Genomic DNA, 10,932 nt, shown 5'->3' on the forward strand with positions numbered 1-10,932 from the left:
TTGGCACTGGTATTTGTTCTTGCTGCAGCTCAGGAGTGATTCAGGAGAAGAGTTTCAGAACAGCCAAGGTTGGGGACTGGAATTTTGAAGTTTCCCCTGGAACCAAACAACCTTGGGAGGTAAAACCTCCAATCCTAGCCACTCAGATGCAGCAGCAGAAGAAGCTGTCATCCACCCTGACAGTCAGAGCATCAAGTCAAGAAAACATCAACCATCTTGTATGTGGAGTCTGGATTCTTTTCTAGAATGAGACGGCAATGACAGTCCTGCCAAGTGACATCACTGACATGACTGGATGACTTCAGTCACGTGACTGGATGACTTCAGTCACATGACTGGATGACCTGAATGAATAAGAAATCAAATATAAAAATGCTTTGTTTTAAGATCTAGAATATCTTGTGAATATCTGGAGCTTCATTCCAGCAGCAGACCTCCTCAGGTGATGACTTCATATTTGACATGTTTACCATTCAATGAGACTCATTGTCAGTCCATTGAAATCTACTGGTGTTCCTGGTGAGTTGATTTAACAACATGAGCTGACAGAATCTACGTTCAGGTAGGAACCACCACATCCAGGGGTCTGGACCTTAGAGCAGGCAGAGCCATCGAAGTAGCAGACTAAGCTAGCAGACGTTAGCATTGAGAAGAAACTGATACCTGAGTCTACTTTTGGGTCTGGTCAAGTGATGACACAATAATATGACATCGTTTTCAGACTGACGCCTGCTCAGCACTGACCAAACACTGCCCTATTGCATTGTGGGAAATTTCTGCTTGGCTTGTGTCCATCAATACACACAAAGAAATTTATCTCATGCTGCCGTGACCCGGATTCGAACCGGGGTTGCTGCGGCCACAACGCAGAGTACTAACCACTCTAGGATCAGGGCCTCCTCAACAGCAGTTTGAGCTTCTATGTCTTTGTCTCATTGAGTGTTAGGGCGAACAGCTGTTGAAAAGCTGATGCGCGACTGCGGCGGCCCCTGATGCAGGAGACGGGCCAGGCCCCGTTCAGAAGGTGGTGGATATTATTCTTGGTGTTTTTAGGGCATGTTTCGGCCTGTCAAATCCTGATCGGGGCCAGTTTGGTTGTGTTGTCTGCAGCATTATAAAGGTGGGTCAAACAATTTAGGTTGAGACGAAGGACGGCACGGGCAGAGCAGACGCAGGTCTTCATTCCACCCGCAGAGCTGTAGAGCATGGATCATGTCAAGGACTAAATGAGGGGAAAGAGAGCAGGAGAGCAGGGCAGAGACAAACACAGAGAATGCTCTCCTAAAACAAGGACTGTTCTGTCAATGGTAGAGCAGAGTGGCGCAGAGGAAGCGTGCTGGGCCCATAACCCAGAGGTCGATGGATCGAAACCATCCTCTGCTAAAAGAAGAAAAATAAAATAGACCTGCATCTTCAGAAATATGTGTCTGTTAAAAAGAGGTTTATAAGGATATTTTCTTCCACCAGAGTCACCAACCATTGTGAGAGTTAACAACAGTCCACTTTCTGACTGAAGCAAAAGTAGACTTCAAAAGGTTTTTCTGATTCAACATAGCAGCTAAATTTCCATTTCCATTTCCTGAACAGGACAGGTTATAAAAAAGGGAATGTCATGACTTCCTCTGTATGTTAGAATATGAACGACTAAAAATGTTCATGCCCAGTTTAAAGTTAGAATTAAACTGAAAATACCAAAATCTCCCCTCTTCAGTCCTGTCACTCAGTGTTGTAAACTGTTTCAAACAAATTCTACTGTTCAAAGGGTTCAAGTGTTTCTAATGAAGCTGAATGTTCTCCTCTGCTTTCCTCAATTGGGTTTCTTTCATGTCCTCCTGAGATCAAAGACAGAATTCGAGGTACAAATAAATATACTATCAAAGCCCCCTGATGACATCATCATCAATTCTGTCTTTGATCTGGAGGCTCTTGCTTTAATCTTGGCTTTGATCTGACTATGCTTTAATCTTGGCTTTGATCTGACTAATGTTTCCTGACAGGTTGCTGTTTGCACTCCAGAGCAACCAGTAGTTGATCCTATCAGACCAGTCTGATGAACAAAGCTTTTCACTGTCAGTGGAATCACTGGGAAAAGAAACTCCTCCTGTCAGATGAAGGCTTCACTGTGTTGAGGAGGGTTTCTTCAGATGATTCTAGAAGAATAAATCAAAACCTCATCATTGAACATGAACATTAATCACTGATGACTGTTTTAACTGAACCTACTGGATACTGTGGTGCCTGATGAGGAGACAACTTGGGTACAAAGTTGCAGAAGAGGGTTTTTGGAGAGGAGATTTAGATGAGATGGTTTCCAAATCAAATCGGTTGTTACAAGGGAAAGTCTGCATGGAAACACACACACACACACACACACACACAAACACACACACACACACACACACACACACACACACACACACACACACACACACACACACACACACACAGAGTCCTACTGACTAACCCATGTTTTTCTTCACTTAAACCACCACTGGAGTATTGAAAGAGATTGCATGAGACACCATCAACTTAAATTAAAAACCCCTGACTGCCTTTAATTCCCTCCTGGCTGCAGGAAATTAGACAGACCAGCCCCTAGAGCGGGCCTGCATGGTGGTGCAGTGGTTAGCACTGTGCCCTCATAGCAAGAAGGTTCCGGGTTCAAGTTTTGGCTCGGGCGCGGGATCTTTCTGTGTGGAGTCTCCATGTTCTCCCCGTGCCGGCGTGCGTCCTCTCTGATACTCCAGCTTCCTCCCACAGTCCAAAAACATGCAATTTGGGGACGAGGCTGATTGGATTCTTTAAATTGACCGTAGGTATGAGTGTGAATGGTTGTTTGTCTCTGTGTGTTGGCCCTGCGATGGACTGGCGACCTGTCCAGGGTGAACCCCGCCTCTCGCCCATAGATGCTGGGATAGGCTCCAGCCCCCCCGCGACCCTTACTAGTAAGGAATAAGCAGAAGATGACGATGGATGGCCCATAGAGTGGAGGTGAGACCACAACCATGCTCTACAATCAATATTTACATCAAACCAGCACCAACTCAACAACTTAACCTGACTAAATATATACATGATTCCAGACTACTACACCAACTCAGTCATACATCCACATAATCATTCAATGAACCTTGTCTGTGATTGTACCCCCTCCCCCATCTGGGAGCAAAGGTTTGCACCTACAGCTCTTAAGGAGCTTCCTTGGGCCGCTCTCCCCTTTTGGCTCCACCCCCTTTAAGGAAACCACCAGGAAGAGGTGAGGACTGACCGTGACGACTGAAACTGCCACATTTACATGAGACAAACTAGATCAACACTAAATACCAGGCCTTGCACAGTGATTCCCACTGACTGACACTGGGGTCTTCATTTTCCACAGGCAGGATGGCCGGTCCCCCTGTGCTTCCCAGGTCCCTCCCTGGAACACATGGCATAGAAAATGTTTCACTTGTTTGCTGATTCAATAAAACTCACCATTAACATGTGTGTGTGCCTCTAATTTACATAAACTGTTAATACCAAGACAAATGCTACCTTCAATTAATCATTGATGTCATGGAACCCTTGGTCTCCATTACATTGGTCAACCAGAGAAGCTTCAACTGGTGACGCTCATTAAACCATGCATGAAGGTCAAGGTGCATTATCTGCTGTGCTCCTTAACAGGGGAATTAGCTCCAATGGTAGAGCGCTAGCTTAGCATGTGAGCAGAAGAGGGATCGATGCCCTCCTTCTCAGAATACTTTAACTTGTTCTGTTGATCAGAGGAGCTGCTGGGTGTTGAATGCTGATGTTTGTCCACTGCTGTGATAAAGTGTCCCCAGCAAGTCATCACCCTGTAAAGCACCAAATAACAAAAGTTACACTTTACAAGTAGAACAGGTCCAGTTCAACACTCCTTAAATGAATTTACACCCAACAATTCTTCATGAGCAAGCACATCCTAGCTTAGGCCCAACTTTTCTTGGCGCTCTCCCAGATGCTTGGGAGCTTCTGGGGGAGCGCTAGTTGGGCCTAAGCCAGGAGCTAAGCTAAGTTGGTCTGCACCAGCTAGTGGGGGTTGGCTAGCTCTCGCAGCTTTTGGTGCAGAGCCGCTGCTGGTCCAATTCAACATCGCTAAGCCTCACCTCCAACACAACAAAAAAACTACATTTAACACACTTATCAGTATCACTAATGGAGGCAGAGGAGGAAGAAAACATGTGGCACTCTGAGCAGGAGAGAGGAGGACAAGAGGGAGAAGCCATCGTTAGCTTAGCGTGTTTACAAGGCAGAAAGACTGTTGCTACCAGAATGATGGTCTTTTAAACTTCAGCCAAATAAAGCAAGTAGGTACGGACGAAGGGGAGGACAACAAAGACAAAGACAAAGACAAGATGGTTGATGTTTTCTTGACTTGATGCTCTGACTGTCAGGGTGGATGACAGCTTCTTCTGCTGCTGCATCTGAGTGGCTAGGATTGGAGGTTTTACCTCCCAAGGTTGTTTGGTTCCAGGGGAAACTTCAAAATTCCAGTCCCCAACCTGGGCTGTTCTGAAACTCTTCTCCTGAATCACTCCTGAGCTGCAGCAAGAACAAATACCAGTGCCAACCAGATCAACTTAATGGCTGTTTTTGTAGTGATTTGATGCCTCATGAGGAGAAAATTTGGGCACAAATGTTGGACAAAGACAAAGACACAAGAAACAGAGATAATAACCATAAACTCCATAACAACCATAACAAATATAACCATACAGAACATATATAACAAATATAACAAGAAAAGTATTAAAAGATGTGTCACCTCTGGTCAGATACCCTGATTTGCATTTATGTCTCTCAGCATTTGCATTTTCATGTTAAAGCCTCCAGAATGAGGGGATGAATGCTGCAAAATGGAACAGCAACATTGAACCCAAGTACAGGATTGGTGGGAGACTGATGGTCGCTGTTTGGGTTTTTGAAGAACAAGGAGGGCATGGCTTCAAGTTGGATTCTCAGAGACAATTTCCCCAACCTCTACATTGGAATCTGCACTGCCATCCAGTCACATGACTGAAGTCATCCAGTCACATGACTGAAGTCATCCTGTCATGTCAGTGATGTCACTTGGCAGGACTGTCATTGCCGTCTCATTCCAGAAAAGAATCCAGACTCCACCTGTGACTCCATGATAACTGATGGACCTCTGGTTGGAGGCTGGACGATGATGTTTGGACTGGAAGGAAAACTCCTTGTCCAAATTCCATTGTGTTCAAATTTAAAGTCCCACAATCAGAAGTAGCTGAATCTGACAGGTGGAGGTTTGGAACTACAAGATGGTGATGTTTTCTTGACTTGATGCTCTGACTGTCAGGGTGGATGACAGCTTCTTCTGCTGCTGCATCTGAGTGGCTATGATTGGAGGTTTTACCTCCCAAGGTTGTCTGGTTCCAGGGGAAATTTTAGAATTCCAGTCCCCAACCTGGGCTGTTCTGAAACTCTTCTCCTGAATCACTCCTGAGCTGCAGCAAGAACAAATACCAGTGCCCAACCAGATCAACTTAATGGCTGCTAACAGCCTCAGACACTTGATTTCCATCAATCTGGAGCCAAGAAGGCCCTCACCTGTGGTTCTCCTCCAGGAGGGTCCAGGTTCTGCCATTGTGGCTCCTGGTGCCACTGCCAGAGAGCCTCAGCTGCACACTGCAACATTTCAACAGGAGATTGACATTCCTTCAAATGTCCTGACATCTGATTCCAATGGTTCTGTTCCATCTTTATATTTGAAAATAAATCACACAATGAAAGCTGCCTCAGCTGCTTTAAGAGAGAACAAGCTAAGAGATCTGAAACCAGTAAAATATGCTTTTCTGTGTGCAAACTAGTGAGGGGCATGGAAGGATATTTTACCACCAATACAGAACCCAGACTTTAGTCATGTGATGAGATGGCGACTCTGATTATGAAGTTAATGGACAAAATGTGAATTGAAAGAAAACACATTTCTTCAGTAGACTTTGATCCAACATTGAAGTTAGAGTTTGGTGGCTGCTCCATGTTGGGACGTAGCAGGGTAGCTCCTCTGCATCCTCTGCTGCCAGTTCAACCACTCACTCCCATCAGTGGAGAGCAGCTTCAACTGGGTTTGGAATGTACCATTGTGGATGCATAGGAATGTGGAGAAAATGTCATTTGTCAGAAGTGGGATTTGAACCCACGCCTCCAGGAGAGACTGCGACCTGAACGCAGCGCCTTAGACCGCTCGGCCATCCTGACAGACACTGAAAGTTGCAGACTTCAATATCAAATGAATTCATTCACTGACAAAGTAGAATTTTTTTCCACAGGAGCTACTGGCTCCTTAGTTGTTACATTTATTGTTAACATTAAACACACAGTCTGAGTTCATGGCAGTAAGAAATGAACCAGAACATTTGAACCACGTAACATCTCTTGATCAGTTTGTTACATGGGACACATTCCAGACAGGAAGGTCCTTCTGAGACTTGAACTGGGATCACTGGACCCAGAGTCCAGAGGGCTCACCATTCCACCATGGAACCAAACACAAGGAGGACATTCCTCTAAATACCACTTGACATCACCTGCAATCAACCTGTTGCTATGTGGAGGTTCATCTTGCTCTTGTTCCAGACTACATTGGCAAAAGGATCATGAACCACAAGGAAATCATGGAACTCCAGATTGATTCAGGACTTTCTAACTCCATCGTATGACCTGGGAGCAAAGACTGGCCAGGCCTTCCTTAATTTATCAGTTAATTACTGCTTCAACAAACATGCCACTTAATTAAGTTACCAGAATTTCTCTCATTGAAAAACCCACCAGCCTGATTTCTTGACATGACATGAAAAATTCTCCAAGAACCCACAGTTGGGTGGAAAGATACCAGGTTAACCAGGAGGAGTCCTGTTCCTGAACCATGGATGGAACAAAGTCCACTGGAAAACTCAGCAGTTCCTGAGTGCCAGATCCATCCGGGAGCTTGGGTCTCCCCTTGACTGTGGTGATCCATGAGATCAAGGAGGACAGAGGGAAGAAGGATCCTGTTGGAGATCTCCTACCTTCTTCCTCCACTTCACTACTACTTGGATGTCAGGAATATGAGGTACTTTACTCAAATGACGTATTAGGAGTTTCCTGTTTGACAAGAAGGAAGTCAGAGGTTCATCCCTCACTTGTTGGTGGTGCCCTCAACCTGCTGAGAGCATCACTTAGTTCTCTACAGAGAAACATGGCAGCTCTGCTGAAGGCTGCAGGAAACCTGCTGGAACTGAGACTTGGACTCAGATCACTGGATTCAAAGTCCAGGGTGCCAACAGGTCCACCAGGGCATCTGTGCTTTACTTACCGTGTAAAAAGGACCACAGTGGTCGTCTGGTTTTAATTTAACAAACAAATACGGTTGAAAACTTTGAGACAGAGACACAGGGCTCTTATTTGAAGGGCCATGGGATGGGAAATATCCCAGACCTCAGAGATCAGAGCTCTCACTTTGATCTCAGGGTCCTGACTTTGGGGGTTCTTCCTTTGGTCTTCAAATACTCGTGGTTTTTATTGGCAGAACTTTCAACTTGCATGCGAAGAGAATCACAGTCAATGGAAACCCAGCAGACAGTGTTTATTTCTAATAAATCAGACAATCGCACAAATGAGAATGAAAGGAAAAAACAATAAAAGGTTTTAAAATCCTTCTCCACTCTAAAGCTTTTTAAAGTTCATTTGAAGGTTCAAAGGTGGAGGTGAGGAGGTCACCCTGATCCTCCCTGTCGTCACTGCCAGGATTCTTTCTTCTGGTGCTGTGGTTCTTCTGATGAAGGGGGCGTGATGTTTGCTGTCTCAGGCTCCACCAAATGTCCTCTTTAGGACGCCACAATGTGGCCTCTTCACTGCTCCATCTTCCCTGCATCGGAGACACCAGGGTTCCTCCTGGTGCCGACCCCATCGTCCTTCTACCCAATGGTGCGGCCATGGATCCTCAGAGGAGGCTAGGATCCTTCTTCTCATCAGAGCCACAGTTTTTCCTGGAGGGAACAACAGGAGCTTTGTTGTAATGTTTTGCTCTGTGTTTCCTGCACAGACCGTCAGGATCTGTGACGCCATCTTGTGGTAGGGGGTCATCATCTTGTTGTGTGGTAGTGGATTCATTGATCTGCTGTTTCAACACATTCAAGTTCATTATCCTACGAGTCAAAGTACATTTGGTGTGGAGTTTTAGTTTCTGGCCTCAATCATAACGTGTGCCTTTCTTCTTCATGAACATTTCTCAGCTTTGTAAGTTTATTCTAGTTTTTCTTCCTCACTTTTCTATTCCATTGTTGTTGAAGATTCGACTGCAGGTTGGAGTTCCCTGTTGACTGAAGCAGAAACAGGAACAAAAAGCTGGAGGCTGTCAGAGCTCCAAGTTGGGGGCTGATATTAAAGTAGGAGATGAACACATCCAGGTTAGCATCCCTCTCAGAAGCTGCTACTTTAGCTCTTCAGAATACAGCAGCCTAGCATAGCTTCATCTGGCCAGTTAGTGGCCCACTTTGATGTCTGGGATATCAGGTTCAAGGTTCTTCACAGCTCTGAATGAAGGCTTTCTAAAGTGTTAACCAGTACTCCAGTTGTAAAAAACAATCAGGGGGGATGGTAGATTTTGATGTTTAGGAACAGATCATTTGTGCTGATGACAGCGCATCAGGTGAGAGACCAACAGTGTACCCTTACTCCTCTCAAACAACAAGCATGCTATGGATATTACCTGTCTGCTACTCCTGTCATTGATCTTGACCAAGCCCCCAGGCTGACACTGCTACCACTGCTCCTACATAGTGAGAGTCAAATGCAGAGGACATTTTCCCACCGGGTGCAAGTGCAACTTCATACTCATGATACCTATAAATCTGGGAATTCTTCTATATTTTGAAACAAAACATTCTTAAGTCAAGTCCATTTTAATTAAAGTACAAGAGCAAAAGAATGAAACAAATGTACCGTGGCAGGATAGCGCTACACTCCCCACCATGAGGGGCAGTATGGCAGACGATAGTGAGTGGTCACCTAGAAATAGACCTGGTCCGACCCTTCTCCGTCCTTTCCACTTCCTCTCCCTCCTTTACGGAGCCGACAGCCGTGCGTGGTGGCGTCTCGCTGGTAAGCAGATCGGTTACAAACAAAGGTACCTCAAAACCTCAAAATAATGCTACAGTGATGTCGGAAGAATTGCTCATGATCTCAAAATGATGCTAACAGTAATGTAGTGATAGTTGCTAATAAACTCAAAGTGATGCTGACACGAATGTAGTAAGAGTTGCTACCAACCTCAAAATAATACGACAGTGATGTTTGAAGAATTGCTAATGATCTCAAAGTGATGCGACAGTGATGTAGTAAGAATTGCTAATGAACTCAAAATGATGCTAACAGTTATGGAGTGAACGTTTCGAATAACCTCAAAGTGATGCTGACAGTCATGTAGTAAGTCTTGCTACAAACCTCAAAATAATGCGACAGTGATGTCAGTAGAATTGCTAAAGATCTCAAAATGATGCGACAGTGATTTAGTAAGAATTGCTAATGAACTCTAGATGATGCTAACAGTAATGGAGTGAAACTTTCAAATAACCTCAAAGTGATGCTGACAGTCATGTAGTAAGTGTTGCTACGAACCTCAAAATAATGCGACAGTAATGTAGTAAAAGTTGCTCCGAACCTCAAAATATTGCAACAGTGATGTCGGAAGAATTGCTAATGAACTCAAGATAATGCTAACAGTAATGTAGTGATAGTTGCTAAGAAACTCAGTGATGCTTACAGTAATGTGGTCAGAGTTTCGAACAACCTCAAAGTGATGGTGACAGTCATTTAGTAAGAGTTGCTAATGAACTCAATTTAATGCTTCAGATTCATTCAGATTCAGATTCAGATGACTTTATTTATCCCCGAGGGGCAATTAAAATACGGTACAACTGAGCAGCATGACATTAAAAAACAAAACAAAGAAAAAAAAAAACGGACATGACAGTGGGAATAAATTAGAGAATAAAAATAAGATTAAAGATAAAAATACAATAAATATACTACATACAGTATGTACACAATGTAGAATGAAGAGTAAGGTGACTGGAGTGAGTGAATAAAGTGCAGACAATGTAAACAGTATAAACAGTGTAACAGTGAAGACAGGATATTGAGTAGTCCGGGGAGAGTATGTAGGTGTGTGTGTGTCGGGTGTTGGTGTGGGGAAGGTGTTAGCAGCTGGAGTTAAAGAGAAGAATGGCTTTGGGGACAATGGTGGCTTTCCTCCTCTCAGTTCTGCAGGCCACACAGCGGAGGCGTCGCCCAGAGGGGAGCCATTCAAATGCAGAGTGGAGTATGTGTGAGGGGTCTTTGATGATCTTGGCTCCCTGTCTCAGGGCCTGTTGGCTGTAAACGTGTGAAAGAGTTCTGACAGGCAGGCCGATGATTTTGGAGCACACTGATGCAGTGCGCTGCAGTCTGTTCCGGTTCTGGAGGCTGAGGGAGTCGAACCAGCAGGTTATGGAGGATGTGATGATGCTTTCCACAAAGGCGTAGTAGAAAGTCATCATGATGGGTGCGCTGACTCCAAAGGAATTGAGTTTCCTGAGGAGGAACAGTCGTTGGTGACACCTCCTGAGAATCTCCTCTGTGTTGGCAGAAAAGTTCAGGAGGTTGTCAAAGATTGTGCCCAGGTATTTGTACTCTTCGACCACTTCCACTGGCTTCCCGTGGATGGTGGTGATGACAGCAGAAGCCAGATCCCTCTGCTTGCTGGAGAAGGTCACCACCATCTCTTTGGTCTTGCTGACGTTCAGTTCTAGTTTGGAGCTGTCACACCACTCTACAAACTCCTGAAGAGCGGGTCCATGATGTTGTGCTGGGCCTGACAGCAGTGACAGGAGAACTGTGTCATCAGCATATTTCACCAGGTGGCAGTTGGGC

General features: G+C 44.9%; 2 non-coding genes across 2 annotated transcripts; one reads left to right on the top strand and one right to left on the bottom strand.

The window, feature by feature from the left end:
* The first annotated feature begins 1,311 nt into the window (after positions 1–1,311).
* trnam-cau (transfer RNA methionine (anticodon CAU)) lies at positions 1,312–1,383 on the top strand. The gene has a single exon. It is a non-coding gene; the product is annotated as a tRNA-Met (tRNA).
* Positions 1,384–6,157: 4,774 nt separating this feature from the next.
* Positions 6,158–6,240, bottom strand: trnal-cag (transfer RNA leucine (anticodon CAG)). Its single transcript has one exon. It is a non-coding gene; the product is annotated as a tRNA-Leu (tRNA).
* Positions 6,241–10,932: the final 4,692 nt, after the last annotated feature.

This window comes from Aulostomus chinensis, chromosome 1 (genome assembly GCF_037954235.1).
Source record: "Aulostomus chinensis isolate RoL2024-O1b breed Wild chromosome 1, RoL_Achi_v1.0, whole genome shotgun sequence".
Classification (NCBI taxonomy): domain Eukaryota; kingdom Metazoa; phylum Chordata; class Actinopteri; order Syngnathiformes; family Aulostomidae; genus Aulostomus; species Aulostomus chinensis.